This window comes from Anser brachyrhynchus (assembly GCF_964034855.1).
Source record: "Anser brachyrhynchus genome assembly, chromosome: 8".
Lineage (NCBI taxonomy): Eukaryota > Metazoa > Chordata > Aves > Anseriformes > Anatidae > Anser > Anser brachyrhynchus.
In genome coordinates, this window is record NC_137702.1 from 7,899,585 (window position 1) to 7,924,505 (window position 24,921).

The following is a 24,921-nucleotide window of genomic DNA, read 5'->3' on the forward strand; positions in this document are numbered from 1 at the left end:
TGTTGTCATGCAGCTTCCATATTTAAGATCATTTCATATTTTGATGGCTTTCAAACATAAGTTGAAAGTATATTACAAATAGGGAGGAGGGTAATGGAGTTGGTTTTTCTGGGGACCTTTTCCAGACACAGCAGTAAGTGCTCCATCTAGTGCTTCACTGGATGTGTCAGCATGCTGGATGGTCTGACACGTCAGATTCATCTCCATCTTTCAGTTTACAAAATAAATACTGAGGTTGTAATGATTTACTGCAAATGCTACTGCTCAAATTACACACTCACACACAGAATGACTTGTTACCATATAGTATTACCAAGTGTGTTTGCATTGATTACAACTTTGACTTCTGCATCATGCTTGGATGGAGGACTACTCTTTGCTCTGAGGAGTATGGTAGAAGTTGTGAATGGACTTTATTGGATTACCATTTTTCTGGGAAGGGATTGTCGGCTTGGTTTGCAATTGAGCAATGCTTAGTGTAACAGAGTCCTGTTTTCTTGTTAGTACATTATGGTACAATGAATTATTATTGTCAAAAATAAGAGTACTTTTGGCTTGGTAAAATGAGTTCTATGACTGAACTAAAACTATTCTCTAAATGATATTATCTGGTTCAATGAATGTCTGCGTAGAGGCTTTTGATTTCCAGAAATGATAGTGTGCTCATAAACTACAAGGTATTTGAGATATATTTTCTTAGAAATGAGGATCAGTCACAAGTCCAGACTGGGTAATTCAGATTCAGACAAGAGGAGAGAAAGCTACGTACTTAACAGTGACTTCATCATAAAATAAACATATAAGCTATTTCCTTTGAGACATAATACAAAGAACTGTAAAATTCATCACAGCAAGTAGGCAAGGTACAAAAGTGATTATCACCTTTATTCTGAATTGTAAGTAGAAGCTCTTACGATAGCAAATTACAATATTGCTTCATAATGACAAAAATCCAAACCTTCACTAAATTCAGTAGAGGACATTATTTATTCTACTAGAGCACAATGCTGTATTGCAGTTCAAAAGTGGGTTTATTCATGCTACAGCTTTCTATTGTATATTCTTCACACAGGGTTTCCACCAGTTTCATCTTCTGACCTTCCACACGTGAAGAGGCACAGGATATGCAGCAAAGATCAGTCACTGCAGATAAAAAATCTGCAATGTGTATTAGACAAGAGAATTATTCAATGGGCCAGATTCTCTGTGGTGTAATTTTACTTAGCTGTATTGAGTTCATTGACTGATCTTTATTGACCTTATTTCTTTGACTTCATCGTGGGTATTATGGTCTACATCAGCTGAGGATCTGGCTCTCAGTATTTAATTTGCACAATAAATGATAGAAAGTCTTTAGAAATGGAATCTGCAGTGTAATTAATGAGAACTGATGCTTAACATTGGATCCTTTCCCAATAGCCTGTTATGCAGCACTAAACATTATGGGCCAAGTACTGATTTCACATTTTGACGCCAAATTCCTATTGACCTCAACAGGAGCTTCATGTGAGAAACGATAGCAGGATATATCCCATTATTTCTTGAAAAGGTCAGTGTTCTGATAAAAGTGGATGAAGCTGTCTTTTTCATAGCTGTCAGGCAACTTGGCTTAATGTAGTCGCAGAATCTCACCATGATAATAGAAATCTGGCATGCTTGCCCTGGTATACCACATTGTAGCTAACCATGAGTCCTTGTCCTTGCTTTATATGACAGCTGAAATTCAGACTTTTTGATTCAGATATTAACAACTGGAAGTATGAGTAGCTCCAGTTGGAGGAAAATGTTTGTATCTCTCACCAACATGCAATAACTATTTATATTTAGATTAATTCAGTCCTGAGTTCTTACTCCTAGATTTCATGTTCTGTGCATGAGGAAGGAAATTCTTGAGTAGATTTTTGGCTCTCAGATAATAGTAGAGTAATAACTACAATTCAGACACTGAACAGCATTAGCTTACAGAGAAAAATCAATCTGTTGCTGGTCACTCAACATTACTTCTACCTCTGGCAGACTAATCAAAATAGTCTCTAAATTTGCTATAGCTGTTATTTACCATTATTATAGTTCTGTGGCACCTACGTTTTCTGTCTGTGATTTTTGCCTGCCTCTTGATCTCCCAAATTGCTTTTTAAGTGTGCTCAGAATAAAGCTGTTTTGACTGTTTTCTGATGTCCTGCAAGGAGACTGCTTGTCCCTATAAAACACTGGAGAAGGGTAGAAAAATATAAAATCAGAGCCATAAAAAGATATTTTGTGACACATTTTCCCCTGCAGAGGTGTTAGATGTGTGTGGAGCAAAGCTGGAAAAGCACTAGCACCATCTACGCCATCCAGTCTTCCTCTGCAAGAGCTGATCTGAAGCTTGAACTCCTTGGCTCACCCTCTACCCCTACTTCATCCCCTCACTTTCCATTGATGCACTGTATCTTACTACTAGAAAGACAGGAAGGGTCAGATACCTACTATAAGCTGAAGATGTTATTTAAGTAGGTTTTTGGGTTTTTTTGTTTTGCTTGGAGGGTGATGGTTTTTATTTTTTGTTTCTGTTTGTTTTAAAGTATGCGTCCTGGGAAGCAACAGATCACTTTGGGGAAAAAATGTTATTAATCTCAGTATCTTGGTTTGAGAACCGGAAAAGTGGTAACCAGTTTTGTAGATTGTCTTCTGAATTGAATTGAACTGACACTGTGTGTTTTGTTGTGTTTGAACAGCAAATGTATGCCACAAAGCCCACTTTCCTTAATATAAGTGGCTGGTTAATGAGAAACCCCGTTATGGAAAACTGTACTTGGGCTCATCTTGTTCACATCACCAACACAACACTGGGGTCATTGTACTGCATAATATATTTTCCAGTTTGTCATTCCCAGATGAAAAAGTATGTATGGAAATGGCTAAATGAGAGGCCTCCCTGTATTGTTATCATTTGGGACTGGGAGAAGGAAATTGAGCTTATGTGTTTTTCTTTTTCGTTTGTTTGTTTGTTTGCTTTAGTCTTACACATTCATGGGTGAAGTCCTTTGCATGCTTTGGCTTTTGTTACAGAACAAGTATTGGTGCAGAATGGGAGTCCATGGTGTTAGTGAGCTGTGACACCTACTGGCTTTTCTGCTTTGGGTCAAGGTATTGGTCTCCCTCTGTAAATGTCTTCAGCCCTAAGTGATCCTGTTTCAGCATTTTTCTGAGATTCACTCCAAGCTAGGAGCTTGATCTGGGGCTTTCTCAGTAATCAGTAAAGAAAAAGACACTTCCATATTGAATTTGATCTTAGGTTAGCTCAAATGCTTTCTGGAGGTGTCTGTCTCTCCTGCTTAGTGGTACACATTGCTTAGGGTGACTTAACTCCTAAATAAGGTGTATCAATTCAATTACAAAAGAAAGTGTTTCCTCCTTAAACTAATCTTGGGATGAGTGGATCTACAGCAGTGTAAAAGAGAGGGAGTTGTTGTCAGAATATTTCCTGGAAAGAGACCTTGATTTTGGAAAATACTTATGTTTTCTGAAATAGCCTTTTTTTTTTTTTTTTTTCCAATTTGTGAGGTGTGTTCACGCTGTATGTGTCCCTAGGCTTTCTTAGGAAAATGAATGGAGTGGCATGGATATTTAAGGAGTGGTGTTGTTTGGGTAAGACTTGATTTCTGACAAGCCGTGGGACTTTGTAAGTTTATATTTCTTTACTGTTACAAAACCGGTCTGCTGTGGTTAGTAGCACAGAAGCTTCTGTATGGACTTCCTTTTTGGGAAACAATGATCCCATCAAATTGCCAGGATGACTCATGCTAAGTGTTTGAATCATTTTTATTACACTGCTGATGATGGCTTGGAAGTCAAGTTTTTGGTCATCAATTTATTCTGCATCTTTTATATTGACTGACCCTTGTATATCAGAAACATGATCAGTTAGACATTTTTATGAGTTCAAGGAAAGATGTTCTGTGTAAATAACATCTAGTCAAGAATGAAAAGCAAAATGGGCACATATGACCTGATAATGTATAAGTATGATGGTTTGAAGGCTGTGTTTGGTTTGTAGTATACTATATCAGAGAACTGGATAAAGAGATTGCTCAAGTAAAATAAATACACATTGTAATGCTAAAGGACTAAAAAGTTTTATAATTCGATTATTTTAAAGTAAGTTACTAATAGCCTTGCAGTGGGTATGTGTATACTGCACAGGTAGCACAGCTACGCTTACTTTTCCAGGATTTATTTTTTGTGTCAATTTAACACATCTCTCTGCAAGTCTGTTTCCTGATTTCTTTATAAGTCTCAGATATGCTTTTAACTTGGTCATCCTTTACATTGAAGCCTTAACCAAGAATGTTGGAGAATATTAGGCAAATATGGATTTGGAAGCCGAGCAAACTGGGTGATTTCCCCCGGTACTTTGTTTTGTGTGAGTAATACTCTTGTGTGACTTCAGCTTGGGCTGAGCACCCCTTCACAGGTGAGGTGTAAGGAAATAGAATAAGTAATGAAGGGTCTGATGCCTGCTATCCACTTCCCCTCTATCCTTCCCCCCAATCACTCTGATTTACAAGTCCTGTTAAAGAACAAAAAGGTTCACATAAGTGTCTTTGTGAAAGGATGCTGAAATATATTTAAACACTTCAAGTAGATGTATGTAAATACTAGCTTCCAAATAGCTAGCAGCATTTCAACCTTTTTATCTCAGCATAAGCTAAATATCATGTCTGCACTTTCTAATGAAGAAGGTTTTTTTTTCACCTCGGTTGTACTTTAACCACTACTTTAGACTGTGTTTGAGAAACTCAATAATATGCCTGAAGAAAAGCCCAAAGAAAAAACCTACCCTAGAGTCTGAGTACGTTTATCTTTTTTCATATTAGTTAAGGATAAGGCTTGCGTGTAGTCCCATTATAATCAGTGGGACTACTCCCATTAGTATGGCAAGCAGGATTTGGCCCTTTGTTTGTGATTACACATTCTCTGCCTGGTCTGTTAGACTGAAGGGTATAATAAAATTAAACTATTGGATTAGAATGGTGATTTCCAAACACAAATCAGCAAGGGAACATGATTACATTCGCTCTTAGGGGATAAAGTGAAACATTCCTATTTCTCTCTTGGTTTATCTAGGCTGCCTCTTGGAAGTAATCATGTATCCAGACAAAAATGTAAAAAAAATGTAAAAATATGGGCAGAAGAACGTGTTCCTAAAAAGAAGGAAAAAAAAATCCACAGATTCTTTTGATTCTTCTTGACATTTAGATCAGCAACCACATCTGAAAGCTACCAAAAATCATTGAGGCCTGCTCCTGAACAGATTTCTTCTGTATGGGACTAGGAATAGCTTTACCATATGAATAGCTCTCTTTATACAAATAAAAAGCCACATTTTTCTTTTCTTGATGAACTAGAATTGTTACTACAACACCGTGTACTCTGGAAGGGAAAATGACTTGCAGTTTCAGTTTGGCTGTGGTTGTTGGGCACTTGTGAGTTCATCCAACCCAAGATGATGAGAGCATGGTTTATAAAACAAGTATTATTCAGTGGTTCACTGTTAAAGCTGGTGTTCAGCAATAAGAGGTGGCTTTTGTAGGGCATGAGCTTCCCTTTCCCCTTCTCCATGTAAAAGGGCAATCTGCATATCTTTCGCAGCATATTTACTGTTTCAGAGTAATATAAAAACATCAGAAATTCCCTACTGAATCAGAACATGGTCTAACTGTGCCCTCTCCTTCAGTGGCAGCAGGAGATGCTGTCTAATGACAGTGGATGAGCCTGACCACTGTCTGCAGTCCCTTCCCCTCCCAGCCCCTCAGCAGCCATGAGCACTGGATTAGGGACATTAGAAAACACATCCCTGCCTATTCCCTTTAGGATCTATTTGTGGATCTGTTATTCCTGAGTTTTCTAATCTCTTTTTGAACTTGCCAATGCGTAGATAGCCCCCTGTGGCCACAAATTTCAGAAGCTCAGTGCCTGATGTTTAAAAATATACTTTTATCTGTTTTAAGCCACTGATCCATTACTTTAGGTAAGAATGGTGGCACCTGGTTTTAATTGTAAGATATGGTGAGTAACAGCTCTGTTATTCTGAATCACTCTTACCCACTACCTCCAGGATTTTGTAAACCACAATCACATCTCACAGCCTTCTCTTCTCCAAGTGGTTAAGTCCCAGCAATTTCACAGTCTCCTCATCAGGCAGCTATTCATAATTCATTTCTAGCCTTTCTCTGTACCTTCTCTCATTCTGCTGTGTCCTTCTTGGGATGCAGAGACTAAACACAGTACCAAAATATGCATGCTCATGAGGGTGTGTGTAGCAGCAAAAGCATTCTGCCTTGTTTGCAACTTTTTTTTTTTTTTGGTTTCCAACAGCATGTTGGGGATTTTTTTTCTGTCATGGCAAATACAAGTGAGAAGTAAATATATGACTTAGTTCTTCTTAACCTGGATGGGGAGGAGTGGGAAGAAGTAGTTTACTTAAGCTCTACATTTTTCCGGATGAAGTCTTTAAATAATTATTCGAATACAAGCTGCAAACTGAGCTATTGGACATTTTCTTGCTTTTTACAGGTCTGGGATTTTCTCTGTTCACAGTTTAAGAAAGCAGGAGAAATGTAGTGCCAATGGTGATTAGGATGGTTTATGGTTAATGCCAGAGGTTTATGGTTAGGAATAAGCAATAGAGTAGATAATCTTAAAGTCTGTTTCAAGTAGCTTCTCTGTGGTTTGTTCTTGTTTTTCAAATTAACTGCTACAGAAGCTGGACCAAGATTTAGGAAAGGGAACAGAGACCAAACAGAAAATGTATACTCAGTTAAAATGATACCCAAATGTTTTAAATACTCTGTCATTCTAATGGCCTACAGAGGGCATATCAAACTCCTTGTAGACCAAATAAAATGATAAACATCTTCCCTTTGTCTGACATGCTGCAGCTGTTGCAGCCTTTTTTTATTTTTTTATTTTTTTCATGTGTGTTTTACTTACAAATCAAGACATTTTGTTAAGGCAGATAGATACAGTAATTACTGGTGGATTAACTGGAGATACGAGCAGAACAGAGGGGACTGCACCAGCACTTGCCCAGACACCAAGCCAGGATGTGTCCAGGATGCCTCCTTGGACGTGCACAGGGATGTGCCCCGTGAGGGAAGAGGAGATCTGGGGTGCACCGCAGAGCATACACCGGCCTTGTTGCAACAACTGGAAGTCACATTTTGCTTTGTCCTCCAGGCAGCCCTAACTATTTGGCTGGTATTATGTTCCCTCTCATGCTTCTTGCCTGACATAAACAAGTGGGATTAGGTGCAGTACAGACACAGACCAAAAAGACAATCTTTGTCTCTCAGTAGCTCACAGTGCGTGTTAAATGGGATGACAATATTTTTCAACCTCTTAAATAACTGTGAAACCAGAATTGCCCAGGGATTCAGATGCAGCTGCAATGGAACTGTATATGTACTGAAAAGGATAGATAGCTGGGTAGGAACAACTGTTCTGGTCTCTGTTAAAAATCAAGTGAACTAAATTTTATGAACATAAAAAATACAGAAAGTAGACTTTAATAATCTAATATATTACAGAGAGAACAAAGGAGGACTATTCCAAAATATATTCATTTTCATGGCATCCCTTTTCAGACCATCGGGTGTCCCCGGGTGAAGATGTATAATAAAGACATACAATGATGTCCCACATTTGCTAATGACTCTCAGTGATATTCATCATTCAGTTTCTTCGTCATTAAAAGAAGTAGGTAGGTACTAATTAAACACTTGGTGAAAAAGAAAAAAAAAAAAAAGAGAGAGAGAGAGGAAAATATTAATTAAGGATTAGGTGAAACTTGTGTAACCGAACAATTGAGTAATACTGTGGGAAGGAAACACATACTTGCTGTACAGGAAAGTACCCACAGAGTCTTCTGTACTGAACTCCAACCTACCACAGGGGAGTATGATGAAGTAAACATATAAGGCCCATCTAACAAGAAATCAGCTGAAAGCCCTTAGAAATCAGTGGGTTTCCATTTCATCTCTGGAATTTACAATATAGTCCTTTTAAGTACATAGTGATGAAACTTACATTTCTATACACTATGTGAGGTTAAAAATTACATCATTACATTCAGGAAATGGAAGAGAGAGTTTGAAAGTCTTTTCAAAACATATTGAGAAGACATTTTGGTGGTCGCAGCAGTTCAAGTACAGGCAACTGATTCAAGTAGGTTATAAGCCAGTCTTCTTTCTTCGCTATAACCCACAGCATTCCTTAAGCTCTTCTGGGAAGAGAGTCAACAATAGTAGAGGAAATGTGTTTTCTTTTCATGGCATCTGATATAGAAAAAAGTTGAAATCTCACATGAAAAGCCTATCTGCCACATTTTAAAATTGCATGACAATCACGTTCCAAGCAAGAAAGTACCCTCTGAGCCCCATTGCTACGTGTGGGTAGTTAGTGGCATGATGAAGCATTTTATCATGCTCGTCCACAGAGAAGCATATTTGCTCATTTCAGTCTGACAAAGAGACTTGGAAATGAAAACTGCCATGATACTTCAGTCCAGCCAGGCACCAGTGGAGTTAATGCGTTTCTGCTGCATAAACTGCAAATATATGTAACATGGCGTGTATAGAAAAGCCACTGAATCTTTAAAGGGAAACAGGCAGAGCTAATAGGTTTCTTTGAATATAAACATCAGTATATATTTTTGTGACTCAACTCAGCATATTCTATATGGGTTGTAATTTTAAAATTAGTGGTTGGAGGGAGAGATAAGCACCATCAATAAATTAAACTGTAACCCAGCATTTTAGTCATGAAAGGTTAAAATAAACTTGCTTGATTGATTATGAATTTTAAACAGTTTTTCTTCAATGTAATCAGTGCTCTACCAATGTCATTGCTCATTAAAGAAAAGATTTTCATTCCATCATTTGATTGAGGATGTTTTTTCTCATTTGCATTTTGCTTTCTACCGAGTAAGCATCTTGCCTTCAGAATTATTAGATTTTTTCCCCCCTTGTCTGTCCATAAAAGCCGTAAAGTGGGATGGAGCAGTGATTTAGAGGGATACTACATAAAGATTGAATGAAGATATTGACTACCAGGCCCTAATGCAAACAGGACTGTCTGATGGACTGCCTTTGACAGAATGATGGAAGGGGGCCTTGTGGCCTACTTAGCTGCCCTTCTAATTGGCCTTTATGAATATTTAATGAAATCAAGATGAAATTCAATCAGAGCTTTTACCTGCTGAATCTTAGGGAAAAAAAAAAAGCAGGATATTATTAGATTTTCCTAGCCCTTGTATACAATAAGACTGTACTGAAATTTCTGTATGTTAGTCAGGTGGCTGAGATGCTTTCTATCCAGGGACTTGGTTTCTTCCAAAGGAATTAACCTTTTTACCACAAAAAGCAGCGCAATTTTCCATTTGCATGCATCACTGGTATTTTATTACTGGCATAGTATAATGTTTAAGCCATAAACAAGCAACAGCTATTCCCTTTGAAAACATACTCTTAGCAAATTCTTAGTCTGTGCCAATTTGAAGCCTTTTAGGGAACTTTGAGGTCATATAATAGTTTCAGAACTACATAATGTTGTAGCCTAATACTTTGTGCCACATTGGTTGATATATGGGAGAGAATTTGCACGATCTCATTTCTCAAACATAATCTAGGTTGCATCAATAACATTACATTATAGCAATGAGGTATAAAACAGTCTGACAGGCTCCTGCTGTAGTACACTCTTACATTCATTTAAATGTAGATTTTGTTTTTCTGAGTGGAATGCCAGAAAAGCTTTTCATAGAAGCACAATGGACAGATTAATCTATAAATGGTAAATTCAACAGCGAAGAAGGTTTTCCCCATTTTTAGTATTGTGAATTTTATCTTTCTCCCCCAAGATAAGCTGTTTATTCACAGTATGTTGCTTTTATGCATTTTCAGTATCATTTTTTTGGACAGAAAGAAGTTTGGTACTCAGAGATAAACACAGCATGTTAATACTAAGCAATGCATGAGTAAAACCTTATAGATGTGACTAAATAAGAACAGTTCAATATTGCTATTTAAAGGCTTGATTTCTTTTCAAAAAAATACGTGGGCATCAGTAATGCTCCCTTGGCTCTCTAATGCTGATGTCACCATGTACATAGCACATACTTATGCAATAGACAGGTGCACGGTATTACTAGGTGGGGCATGGGTGAATACTTCCTTCAATGTTTAGATGTATGTGACTGTCTCTTTCTTAACATGTATACTAAAGGTGCTGTGATTAGAGTGATTTATACAGCACTGCATATGAAGACTCTGTGATAAAATCCTGGATACTGTGAGATGCTTTTAGCCTGGTTCTCTTCCTTCTATGTGTCTGGCCAAATATTAGCATCCATAGTGAATAATGAAATAACATCCATTTGGGGGGAGACCACAGGTCTGTGTGTTCTAGCCTCTGGCTCCAACAGCACCCAGCAGCAAATATGCAAGAATAAAGTTATCTGAGTTATCTGAGAGATTATCGGAGCTTCCACCTTCTGAGCTCGTCACCTCAATAGTTGCTCCAGTCTCCACCACTGGGCAGGGCTTCCTTAGGGCCTCCAAAGGGCCTCTCTGGGTTATGTAGGAGCTAGAAATAGCCAGAACATGAAACAGAATAAAAAGAAGAATGATAAATGTTACAGTGAAACCGAACAAACTGGCAGCACTGGGGCTTCTGTAGTCATTTCACTCAGCTGCACCTGTATTTACTAAAGACTGACTCTTGCTTTGCTGTGCCAAGCTGAGCCGGCACTAAATGGGCTTGGCCACCAAAGAGCCCCAGCGTCATGAGGAAGCTGCTACGCAAGTACAGGATTAACAGAAAGGTGCCTGCACTTTCCTGTTCTTCTCTCACACTGAGGCATGCTTTGTCTTCTAATTGTCTTTTTTCTTCTCCCTTTCAATGGTGTATGAGCTGTGATGCCTGGGAGTTGAGAATTCATAAGCAAAGGAAATTTGTACAGGAAAAGCAGTTCTCCCCAAAGTTCCCTTCCTTTAGGTAGCTCTTTACCCAAGGGACAGTCATCTAATGTAAACAGCAGCCTACATCCTGATGACTAAAACCATTTTAGGAGCAACATAAATTAAGTTATTTCAGTATGTTTTCCTTTTTTTTTTTTTTTTTTTTGGGGGGGGGGGGTGTGTCTTTTCAATGTATACCCAAAATGGAAGGATGGGTGAGAGAGTGAGTGCTCATGCATGTATGTGCGTGATAAGAAAAAATAAACACTTGACAGCCTTTTAGAGACTAAAGACTGTACAAAGTCAGGTACAGAACCGGCAATGGAAGTACAAATCTCTCTGCATCAATCTTAGTCTGGCTTTGCAGGAGCTGTATACATGGATGAGATATCTCAGCCTCTCTGCTCATTGGGAAAAATAGTGGGTTCCTTGCATATTATTGCCCCAAATCCTTTTGTAATCTATCCATATGGAAGGTGTAGATAGTACATATCTTCTCATACATTTGAGAAAAGAGTACATGGCAGATGCTGGAACTGAAAAGTACCTGCAGTATTTCTCACTAACTACTCCAAGTATTTTGTCAAGCTTTGTTTAAATAGTCTGGAAATATTAATGTCACAGGTAGATTGAACGTATCAGTTTGTCTTCAGACCAAACAGATATGCAATGGATTTCCACACACAGCTTGGATTGCTTATTTAAACACAGGCTTTAGCAATGATAGTTGAAAAAAATATCTCGGGTTTTGCATAAACATGCTCAAAAGGAAATTTATTTATTTATTCATTTATTTATTTGTATATACAGGACAACATTTAGAAAGATAAGTATGCTTGCTTTCTCAGAATCTTTATCCAAGATAACCAGTAGACTTTGGACAATGAAGAGCTTGTCAGTGAACGATATATATATATATATATATATATATATATATATAATGCTTAAGAAGTCATTCTATTCATTATCCTGTTAAATATCAGAATTTATTTGCCATTCCATTTTAACATCTTACTAGTCTGCACTTGTAGTCTCGGAGTTTCATTCTGCTTTCACTCTTGTCTGAACCCGTAACAGTGACCTCCGTGGTACTAAAAGAGAATAATTTACCAAGTGAAATATAGTGAAATAGTGAAAGATACAGTATGAGAGACTATGAGGTTGATAATGAAGTTTATCTTCAAGTCAAACTCAGCTATTAAGGGGAGAAGCATTCCTTCTTGATGTTGATCAGAAATTAAAGTAGATGCTTTAGATTGGGAGGGTATTGCTAACAGCACCAGAGGTTATTTGAACGTGGTAAAGTACAGCAGTGACTCTTCTAATATGCTGAAAGGTGTGAGATGACTGAAATGTGTCCTGATTTACTCTTAACACATTTTAAAGAGAAAATTCATTTGTTGTGTACCTGTACATATTTATTCCCTCATTACTTCTTGGCAGAAACTTGAACAGCTTGAGAATCCAGAGCTATCTAGAAATCATGGACTTGATCTGAATCTCTGTCCATCCTAGGCAAAAGAACAAGCTACTGATTATTTCATGGCTAGTTATCATGTGTGAATGCAGAATAGAAATCAGAAGGGTTATTAGCTTATATTCTAGAAAATTAATATTTGCTAATAACAAATAGGGTGCAGGTCAGCAATAGGCTCAGCATGAATCAGCAGTGTGCCCTGGCAGCCAAGAGGGCAAACCACCTTTGGGGATGCATTAAATACAGCATAGCTAGCCAATCAAAAGAGGTGATTCTCCCACTGTATTTAGTGTTTTCACGGCTTCATCTTAAATATTGTGTACAGTTCTGGGCTCCATAATATAAAAAAAGGATGTTAAGGAAGTGTTCAGAGGAGGGTAATAAAGCTGGTAAAAGGCTGAAAGGCATGTCCTGTCAGGAGAGGCTGAGGACACTTGGGTTGTCCAGTCTGGAGAAAAGGGGGCTGCGTGACAGCCTCATTGCTCTGCAGCTCACAGATTAGGGGAAGTGCAGAGAGAGCTGCTGGTCTCTTCTCCCTGGGAACCGATGGCAGGACATGAGGGAACGATGCAGAGCTGCACCAGGGGTGGGTCAGACTGGACATTAGGAACAATTTCTTCACTGTGAGGACCACTGGAACAGGATTCCTAGGGGGTGACATCAACCACCTGTCTAAAACTCTCAGAGTTCAAGAGGCATTTGGATAATGCCCTCAATAATCTACTTTAACTTTTGGTTAGCCCTCAAGTGGTCAGGCAGTTGGACTTGATGATCCTTGAAGGTTCTCTTCCAACTGAACTCTTCTCTTCTCTTCTCTTCTCTTCTCTTCTCTTCTCTTCTCTTCTCTTCTCTTCTCTTCTCTTCTCTTCTCTTCTCTTCTCTTCTCTTCTCTTCTCTTCTCTTCTCTTCTCTTCTCTTCTCTTCTCTTCCCTTCTCTTCCCTTCTCTTCCCTTCTCTTCCCTTCTCTTCCCTTCTCTTCCCTTCTCTTCCCTTCTCTTCCCTTCTCTTCCCTTCTCTTCCCTTCTCTTCCCTTCTCTTCCCTTCTCTTCCCTTCTCTTCCCTTCTCTTCCCTTCTCTTCCCTTCTCTTCCCTTCTCTTCCCTTCTCTTCCCTTCTCTTCCCTTCTCTTCCCTTCTCTTCCCTTCTCTTCCCTTCTCTTCCCTTCTCTTCCCTTCTCTTCCCTTCTCTTCCCTTCTCTTCCCTTCTCTTCCCTTCTCTTCTCAATTTCTACACATTTAAAATAAATTAGTATTATTTGCTTCTTTAATTTATAGATTTAGAGATTGTGTAGCATCAGGGAGTTATTTTAGAGGCCTTGGCAATATAAAGACTGGGGCCTGGGGCAAGAAGCTAAGATGACTGTTCTCTTTCTCTCTTTTCATTGTGGACTCGGGGGAAGAAATTTTAAGAGTCAAAGAAAGGAGGAGTAGGTGGAGCCACCAGACAAGCAAGGGCAGTTTCTATCCCAGGATAGGAAGCAACAACAGCATGTGCAGAAGTTGCAGAAGGCAGCTCTCAGTGTGCAATGCAAGAACAAGGTGTGGTTTTAACAGCAGGTTTTACTGAATGAGCCTAAAACATTGCTAGCACAGCTTTGTCTGAAAAGCAGTTGTGATACTAAGTTGTTTCAATACTTACTTCAGTATCTTGTTTCTAAAATTGAACTCTAACAAGCAGAATGTTAAATCAAGAGCATATATACATATTCAGATAATCAATGTCTCATCCTTCCAAAAGGTAATGTGCATTTTCCTCTGTAAAAGAGACCTGTGCTCCTTTATTTACAGAACTGAGGACCAGCTAGTGTCAACTTCTGACTATTGGACCTGAGAGACAGACTCCTGGGATCTGCTCCCAGATGTGTAGCTGATTTTCTCTGTCATCTTGGGTATATCGCTCTTACCTTGCTCTGCTCATTTGTAACACAGTAACCACACCAAATCAGATCAATGGCTTCCTTCGTCCTGTAACCAGTAATGAACTGTAATAAACACATCAGTGACAGTGGCAGAGATAGCAGGCAGTTATGGAATAACATAACTATAGCCAAATTTCTTCCTACAAATATCAGAAAATGGTTAAAGACTTACTTAAAGCATGAGCTAATTCCTCTCTTTCTTTCTACCCAAAGGTAAACTTGAACATTCTCATTAGATGTATAGAAATCAACTAATCCTTGAATCGCACTGCCTTTTCCTCTTAATGACTTGTTCTAGTGTATTTCAGAGATTACCTGTGCATAATATAACAATTATGCATTTAATATTCTAAATGTTCAGCCCTCCTGTTTCATAGAATTGCCCTTGTCTCTCACCATTTGGTAATGGTAAATGGCAGTCAACTTCATCCTTTTTTACCACTACTGTTTTTCTGTATCTTTTTTTCTTCCCCTCTAAATTAGGAAGCCTCAGTCTTTGATATATGCTCTGCTGATATACAGCCTTATGTCCACAAGACTTGTTTCATCTGCTTCAAGCAGTTAATGCTGTTTGAGGAACAGTGACCAGAACTTAATGCAGCAGGTAAAGAAATATTTATAACATCTGGAGTATTATTTCTGTCTGATAATCAACTCATATCTTTATGCTTTACAGAACTGCTGTGCAGTTCACTGTATGTAATGTATTTTCAGATCATTTGAGGATAAATACTACCTAGAAGCAAGGTACTATGACAGTATTATCTGGTGCTTTGTATGCCTAAGAAGAGAATTCCATTTCCTGGATCTGACAGAAATGAAACCCGTATCCAAGCCTGTGTATTACCTATATACAAATTCAGAATACTCTGATCTCTCACCCTCAGAACATGACACGAGATCTTTCTTCAACTGATGTGGCATTAAGTTGATTAGAGATATTTTATCTAAGAGTATCTCTGGAGTCCAAAGCTCAGCAGTCAGAATTTTTGCCCATTTTGATTTAGTTTAATCCTGCTCTTCCAGCAGAACTTCTTCAGAGGTTCTTTTTCACACTGTATAAAAAGTAAAGCTGAGCTGGAAGATGACATTAAATACAAGTCAAAAATTAATTTGATTCCAGTCAGAATTGTATTCAATAGTGATCAGCCAACATTTATAAAAACAAAGCAATAAGTTGCAAATATGGCATGATGCCAATAAATATGGTGCTTTCACTGTGCATTGGATAAGAGATCTTTATGGAATTAAACTTTCTATATATATTATGTACACACGTATCTTCAGCCAACATGGGGAAAAAGAAAGAATATCACAACTTCACATATGCAAGCAATCAAGTTGACAAATTACACCAAGAGCCTGGTAGCTGAAGTTAAACACAGTTTGAAATGAGATATGAGACCTTCAGCTGGTATAAATCTGCTAATGCTATAACACCTGAAGAGTTGGCCCAACATCCTTGGATTGGGATAAGACTGAAAATTTTGTGCAGAACTTCCAGCAAATTGGATTGTTTCATAGTAGCTATTATTATGAAGAGAAAAGGACAATTAAAGGGGAGGAGTGGCGTGTTAATATTAATAATATAATATGAAACAAGCAATATAAATTAATCCCAGAATATAGGGTATAAATGTTTCATTGTCATGAATCTAGGAAATAGGATGCATTTCAACTAGAATGCATAGGAAAAACAATTACACAGATGCATGTACATTACTGCATTGCAAGGAAATAAATGAAAACCTTAAATTATTACTAAATAGCTACAATTCTTTCACCCCTTTTTTCTGTTTTGTCAGGAATAATGACTATGTTTATGTGCCAAAGGCAAATACGTATTACTCAGACTGCTGGTTCAGGACTGAAGCCTATGACAGTATCTTTAATAATATACAGTCTATTTAATATCCGCTTTTTTGTGTCCTGCACAACTTATAATTATTGCCAGCAGGCAAAAAAAAAGGAACAGTAGGGGAAAAGAATACAGTGGAAAAATCTTTTCTGATCACTAACAAACGGTATAAAAAAGATAGGCAGAAAATATTAGAGACGGTGTTTGGATTAAAGTGAGTGCAATGAATTGTACATATACTGTGACAGTTAAACCTGGAAAAGATCTTACAAAATCTCCATTACATCACAAGAGATGGAAGATTTATAAGATCTGAAAACCTAAAGCAAAACCAGTTTCAGCCTGCAGGCCCTTTTGGAGTCCAAACTGTGCAATTACAGGTGCTGCAGATGGTGGAAAGCTGAAGGCGCTATTTATTTTTTGGTGGCAGACCAAAAGTACTCACACAGATTTGAAAAAAAAATGCTTCTTATTTGCTTTTCTCTCTGTGTGCCCTCAGCAGTGCATTCTGTGGTTGCTTAGGAATGGATAGGTTTTAGAAAACCGACTCCAAGTTCAAGGGCCAAATTCTCTGCTGGCACAACTCCACCAACACTAATGGTGTTAAGCCAGCAGAAAATTTGGCTCCAAATGCTGTCTGATTGGATAGTCTGTCCATGGGCTCCAAGAAGCCCAGAAATTTTCAGTATAGTTTAATTCAGGGTAGCTAGAGTAGAGAGTGAGTATGGGCTGTACTTTCTATAGGAAAATCAGAATTAGAGATGCTCTAGGGTGTGTGTTAGAAACACAACATCTATCTCTTTTACTAACCATTCATGTTTGGAAGACTTGGCTTGAAGTTGTAGGAATTCTGGAGTGAGGAGTTTTGTAGCCAAGTGTTATTTCTATTTCCATAATGTAAATACCAGGAAATCACGACACTGGCTCATACTCACTGTTCCACTGTGGGTGTCTTCTCACATGACGTCCCCAGCTGATAAAACTAAGACGTATTGACAGAGCTGTGGTAGGGTTGGCAATCTGCAGTAATAGCCTGTCCAGCACTAGTTATATATCCAGACACATTCATTTCAGAAATACTGTTTCTCTATTTTTTTATTTTATTTTATTTTATTTTATTTTATTTTATTTTATTTTATTTTATTTTATTATTTTATTTTATTTTATTTATTTTATTTCATTATTTGGTAAATAATGACTATGTTGGCTCTCCATAGAGTTAGATTCTTCAACAATTGATATTTGTAATTTCTGAGTGTGTTTTTTTTCCTTCTGGACATGTATAATGAGATTTGATCTCTCAATATTTTCATGGTATTTTGGACACTAGATATTTTTAGCAATTAGGACTAATATTTAAATAATGCCTAACTGAAATCTTGCTTAATAAAGGTCCAGGTCACCTTATAAAGACATAGGCCTCTAGGCCAGGTCAGCATTTTCAAAACCTTATTAGCTATTATTTTAATTTGTTGGTCATAAAATGTACTTCTTACAGAAATAAAAAAGTTGACAAAGATATGCATATATGACCATTTACTCATTTATCTGCAGAAACTGGAACCAGTCTAACTGTCTGCCATTGCCTACTTTAATTTGCTGGATTCAGGCTGATGTGAACCTCTTTAATTGAGAGTGAATATGTCCTGACATCGAATATTTACTTAATATTGTCAGGAGAGATGTTTTGATTCCAAAATTGATCTCTACAAATACAATTGTATCTAGATAACTGAACATGAGTTGCCACCTGTATTGTTTATTTTATTGTGTCTGCTTATTAAAGAATGTGACCCTGTCTAGATTGATAAGTTTGGCCCAGACTCTTTACTGCAATCTTGTTTCTTTTTCTAGTCTTAATACTGTACAACTCTTCAGTTCTATCTGCTATTTCTATGCAATCTCCAATCTATGATTTCAGGGGGATTTCAGAGTAAATAGAGACTTTTTTTGTTATTAATCTTTATTCTCTCACTGCTACAGCAACAGCCTCAGAAAATAATTTACAGAAATGCGGTAACCTTCTCTCCAACTAAAAGCAGGCACTGCCTCTCTCACTGTTTTCGTACTGATGTGGACATAAAACTCCAAAGGCCTTTTTACGAAAAGGGCTGGTGTGAGAAAAGAAAACTCAGTGGTTTTCACAAGCAAGCCAGCGCTCACTGGCGTGCTCCCAGCAAATGCTTTCACTGGCACTGGCGCCCCATAAGCACTGAATTTGTTTTCTGATACCAGGCTATTTATGATTCTCGTGTGAGGCATGACAATCATTCATCATTCTCACAGGACAAGGAAACAGGCCAAGACCAGTACTAATACCGAGCATGTTGTTACCGTTGCTCATTACTAGATTTATTGGCATCATATCTTTCAGAGTAACAGGAGGTAGCTCAAAGCCATCCGCTGCTGCAGCTATTTAATAAAACTACTCTCCTTTAGTTGCTTTCATATTTTAATCCCAAAGCAACCAGATTAAGGTGAACAGTGAGAAGTAGCACTACAGGCAGTAGAGAACTGCATGGACAGCATTGGGATGGAGAGCTGGTTTCATTCCTTTCAGCTATCGCCTATGCTACTGACTCTCTGTCTTATGCTATAGGGTTGCAATTCTCCATTGCTTTCCTTAGCCAAGTCTGCTCTTTATTTTTCAAATATATCTGTGACTCAAGGAGAACATGCTAGTCTGTGGTCTTATTGGGAAGAATTCTTCTCACATAACTTTATCATTTAGAGTTAGGCATCGAATCCATGCTTGTTGTCCAGATTTCCTCAGTAACAGATGGAGAAAGAAAAACACATCTACAGGGCAATTTATTCCATCTTGAGCTTGGTGTTTACGATAGATAAGATTAATTGTCCTTTAGAGGTACCTGTTTCTCTCCTTTTAAAAGAAGCCTAGCTGACCAGCTTAGCTTTTATGCCTATCCTTTAAAGATAAGTGAGATGGACCTCATACACTGTGACTTGACAGAATGCCATTTTCAAAACTTGTCTATAAAGAGAAAGTTCTCTTGCACATTTAATGTTTGAGACACCATAGATGGCACAGTAATGCTGGAATCCTACTTTTAGCAGAGCACAAATTGTCAATTTATATGATTTCCCTTAAGGTATTTCTCTAGCTCCACAAATTACAATTAGTTTTGTTCTAGCTCTTTTATTTTACTGAGATCTAGTATTTCTTAACTTTCCTAGTATTTCTTCTTATTATAACAACCTGAAAAATGTTAATATTTCTTACTCTAAACGTGCATGATGGACTTACAGAACTTTGGGGTGAAAATGAGGGAATGCTTTTACAAGCTGTTATTTGAAACTCCTATTCAGAACAGCAAAGTCACTTCATCCCTGTCATTCTTTGTAGAGGCTTTATTTACAAAGAGGCGTTCCCATCCCAACAATTACATAGAAATAATTACATTGTTCCTATTGTTTCTCACATTAACTGTTTCCATGCGATGGGCTTTTCATAATCATAGAATGATTCAGATTGGAAAAGACCTCTAAGATCATCTAGTCCAACCTTTATTTACTTATTTTTGTGATGTAGTTGTCCCTCATGGATCAACTATGACCATTCAGTACAACGTAGCTATTTTCTTTTACATTCTGTATACTTGCTCTTATGAAAGCAGAACAATCTGTAAGGAACAGATAAAGTAACAAGCATGCACAGACGTGATGACTAGAAGGTTATAGCTCATTCTCTCAGAGTTTACTTCTGTCTGACTTGTTCTCCAGCGTAGCTCTGTGTTTTTCTCCTGAAGCTGCAAAAGCATAATGACATTTACTTGCATCATTTTTGTTAAAGCTTTTCCTAGTTACTGAACTTATAAACTTTGGAAAGGATGTTCTTAAAACAGCTATATTCAAACACGTGACAATATTATTGTTTGTTGTTTTTCTGTTTGTTTTTTATTCATCTTGTTTGCATTTTTATTTTTTTATTATTTTTATTTTATTTTATTTTTTTGTCGTAGACAATTTGGTTGTGCAGTACTTGCTTACACAACTTTTCTACTTTGCTGTGCAACCAGGGCAACATAAAGGAGCCCCTAACCTCAATGCTGAGATAAAGCCTCAGGAGTTGTTATACACTCGTGCTAATGAATACAGGTATCTGGCACAAGCAGCAGTGCTGAATTTCAAGCCTCTGGAGGTGATGACTTTAGAGGCACAAAGAGATCAAAAATTACAAAAAAACCCCACCTGCGTTCCAGACTGTTGGGTAGGACTTTTGTTTCTTTCAAGCCTAATTCAAAGAATTTGACCTGTTGGATGTGTGGCAATGTTTGCATCAAGAGTTCTTCCTGTTCCTTCAGGAGTCTCAATATCTTACATTTCTTCATATGTGTTATTCAAGCTTTGTCTTCTCAAATAACTGAAGTTAATTGGATTTCAGAGAGTAAATAGAACAAAATGTGTTCAACCCTTAACCTCTTTTCCTTTTGCTTCTCTCATGTAAGTTATGTCCATTAACGTTAAGGGGCTTTCTGATTCAGATCCTCCAAGAATGACAGGACTCATGAGGTTACATTTAGTGCCACTTGAAATTCATCTGGCTTGTTTGCTTGTTATTTGTGTTTATATAATGTAGTTTAAGTATTTCAAAACTCTTTTCCCTATTTTTAGATTCTTCTTACTGTATAGCATCTCTTGCTAAAGAGACTTAAAATTGAAATGAAAGTTTATTTCTCCTTTCTTTACTACTCTGTTGAGAATCTTCCTACCCAGGTAAAGTTCAAAACACCTAATTCAGAAAGAAGCATCAGCAACCAGATGCTTCAGGTAAGTAGCTATCCTCATGTGCCTTCTATTCTTCACAAACGTTAGGGTGAGATTCATTTCACCTGATGACAAACCATAGTGGGGACCTTGTTCAAGGCAGCCATTTGGCTTTCTTTTTAGTGGCTGGTGTGGAGAATCTCTGGAAGATGATTCACTCTCTCTTACAACATTCATCTGAGAGAAGTCAAATGATTCATCCTGTAGGACTAAGTGATTTGCTCTTTCCACCAACAGTAACAAATGAAGATTACTAGCTTACACTAGATGACTAGTTGACTAGTTTTTGAAATGTATAAGGTTGTGAAATCAGTTAGTTCTATGAGACATGGAATACATATATACAATCTTACCCTCAACCTAATCGAAACCACTGCACCATATGATTTCAGAGCAAGAGGTATAGCTAAATTTGGTTTGGGCTGCCTCAATAATACTTCAAGTTGACAGTGGTTGTGGCATAGCACCTTACATTTTGAGTGAAAAGTCCAAGTGGCACCCTTATCCCAGACCTGGGACTATTAATCCCCAACAAACATTTATCACTTGTTCATCACATGTTCCAAATGTAATATAGTGTACTTGTTATAAAAATACAGAAAAAAAAAATTATATATATATATATATATATAAAGTGTTAACTCCTGAACCAGGCTTAAAAATATTGGTAACTGAGGGGCTAGCCTCACTGTCCCACTAAGGCATGTAATTAAAGAGGCTGCTCACTTTTGGATAACTACGTAGTGTTGATGGGACTCATCCAGAGTGGGAGCCTCACATGTGTGTTCTGAATTGCCCTCCAGATCAGTTTTTCTTTGCACTGCTAAAAAGGGAGACTAGCCAGCTAATAAAAGCCCCTAAATTGAGTACCTAAATTTAGATACTGTCAGTAGAGCAGCACAGCTGAACTAAAGTTTCAACAGTGAATGGATTCATCATTTTGCATCTCTGTTCTGAAATTGCTCCTAATTTACAGTCTAGAGATACAAACATTGCAACTATATGATCTTGCTCCTAGTCATTTTCTGAAGATGCAGATCTAGAACCATTTACGTCAACTGAGAATTTCTCCTGCAATCTTTAAGGAATTATAGAGACTATTTATGAAAGGTTTATTAAAGATAGGGTTTTTTTTTTTTTCATTTTATGCACAAGAACATTCTTATTATTTAATCTCTTTGAGTAAGTATTTTTAAAATAGCCTGGTGGTAATATATTCCCTGTGTACTTGGGATCAAATGCAATCTCTTTCTGGATATTTATATGCAATTATTTTATCCAGGCTCCTTCCCGCCTTTAGCCATCTCAGCAGTGCCCAAGGTTACTTTAAACCAACACTGATAAAATTCATTCTCTGATTAAAAAATAAAGTCTGATATCAAAACTCCATGTAGACTGTAGACTTCCATTGTTATAGAGTCCTTATTGTCTTGGGTTCATAGGCTGCAATCTTTGGAATATTGAATTACTCCTTCAGCTTGCTATACTCTCTTTTCCACTCTGCATTTGAAAAAGTGTTCAAATATGATCATTTTATGGATGCCATTTGAATACCAACAATTTTTTTTCTAAGAGGAGCAGATGCCAGGAATATAACTATTGCTCAAAGACTTCCTTTAAAGTTTCTTTGCTGATAGTTTAAAAAAAATAATAAAATAATAAAAATTTCCAGTTAGTGTTTTAGAATCATCTCTAATTTAAAACACTTTAAAATACCCTGCTATTTATTACTGCCATTATATTTATAAAGGAAACCATATAATGACCATATAATAGGTAGAGCACAGCAGCTTCAGTGTGAGGTTGATTTCTATAGATAGAAATATAGATAACTTTCTAAGAAGTTACTGCAGACGATACAAGAAATTTATGACAAAACTAATAATAGATAACTGATATTTTAGACGTGGTATCATCTACCTCTGATATAAGTGTTGCCCAAAATAGCCTTAGAGGGAAAAAGGAGTATTGTTCAATAGTGAAAAGAAACAACAAAGATTGTTTTCTGTTATGTCACAATAGGTGTTATTATCAAGCCACATTGCAAGTAAATTTAAATAAAACTAATTAACAAACTCACCAAGATTTTATTTTCGTAGGAGTTTAATGAAGCATCACCTAACCAGCCTCATCCACACACACATAAACAAACAAACAAACAAACAAACAAACACTGTTTTAACTAAGTCATGAAGCAGTCAGCAAAAGGATTATACACATCTTAAGTACTTGAATGAATTGCAGATCTGGAATTTTAGCAGACCAGCACTACTAATACATATACTGATGTTCTGATATTTAAGGTGTGAGTTCACTAAAGACAGACTATACAGATGGAATAATGCTGGCCCAAAGCAGAGGACCAAATAAAAATTAACAAAAAGTCGTTAAATTTCTTAATCAGGCTGCCTCTTCTGAGAATTCTTGAACTAACGTTATAGGTTGTTCTCTTTCTTAGTCAACACAGCTACTCAGGGAACTGAAAACTTGTGGCAAGTGTTTTGCTGCCACCAGAAAAGTTTAAGGAGGGGGAATTAAACACTGACTGTGTTGAGGAAGGGAATGAACTTTTCCACAGTAGCACAATGCTGCCAACGAGGCCAGCCACAGCTTGTTGCACCCAAAGCCCTTGGGCCCAAAACTCTTATTAGGAAAGGAGGAGGCATGCAGGAAGGAGGGAGATGCTAGAAACTACCTACTGAAAAAACATTAAAAACAATTTTTAACATGCAGAAGAGCTAAGGAAAGTGCGCAGCTATTGTTAGAGAAAGGAGCAGCGACAGTCAGCAGGAGACTGAGCAACACTAATCACTGCTAAATCACTGGAAGATGTCTCCACTAAGCAGAATTGCCACCCCTGCTAACCAGCAGTCATTGACATTAAATATTGTGGAGCTGAGCTCGGTTCTCTCAGAGGCATGCTGATTAAAAATGCCCTGATGAAATGGTGTGTTCTGTAAGAAGTGGTGCTTAGTATTTTGTCTTCATAATACTTTAAATTGCACTATATCCCCACAAGGTATTTCGCCATTCTCCATTAAAAATGGGTGACTGACTTTCAGAAATATAGAATCACTGCAGTACTCAGCTGACTTCACTTGGGGTTTGTGAATGCTAAGACATTTTTTTAAAAAGTCCCTGAGTTTTCATTGTTTGCTAAGTAATTTTTTTTTCTTTACTGTACCCATTTTCAAAACCTATCAGTGTCTCTAAGTCACTCTTAATACTTCTTGCCATACATTAAAAGTTATACAAAAGGCCAGAAACTGTTCCTCCCACATCAGTGCAAGATATTATGGTTCATTTTTTTACCATGCTGATTTAAGTTTTCACAGCAGTAGCTCCATTAAGGTCTAGAATGGGTTTTCATATCATAAAAGCATAATATTTTAAAATTCTTTGTATTTTAGACAATTTTATGAAGTAGTTAAAAATTAGTCTGAAAATGTTTTCTGCAATCAATGAAAAAATCTGCTAAAATGTAGGAAAGCAACTATATATATATATATATATATACATAAAGAACTCATTGTTGATCAGAGAAAGATCTGAAAGAGAGGAAGGGAGTAGGAAAGCCTTCCTTTTTCTTCCCTACTGTGATGTGTCCTGCACTAATACTACATTGTAGTTTGTACATTGGGGGATTTTTAGAGTAAAGAGAAAAATAAGTAAATTATGCTCCCTATTTTACTGAAGAAGGTAATTTATTTTTTACAGGAATTCAGTAGAATCTTCCCCAAACTAGTAAAAATCATTACAGAGTAGAAGAAAAGCATCAAATCCTATTCCTGCATAAGCAGAGGAGATCCTCTCTGTTTGTTGTGACCTACACCGCTCATGGCGAATGACCATGTCCTTCTGTATATCCTCTTCACTACACATTC

At 37.3% G+C, this 24,921-nt stretch overlaps 1 protein-coding gene across 3 annotated transcripts in view; it reads left to right on the top strand.

Moving 5' to 3' along the window:
* Positions 1-24,921, top strand: part of LOC308199414 (BEN domain-containing protein 5) — a 923,492-nt gene that overhangs the window by 443,766 nt on the left and 454,805 nt on the right. The window lies entirely within an intron of this gene.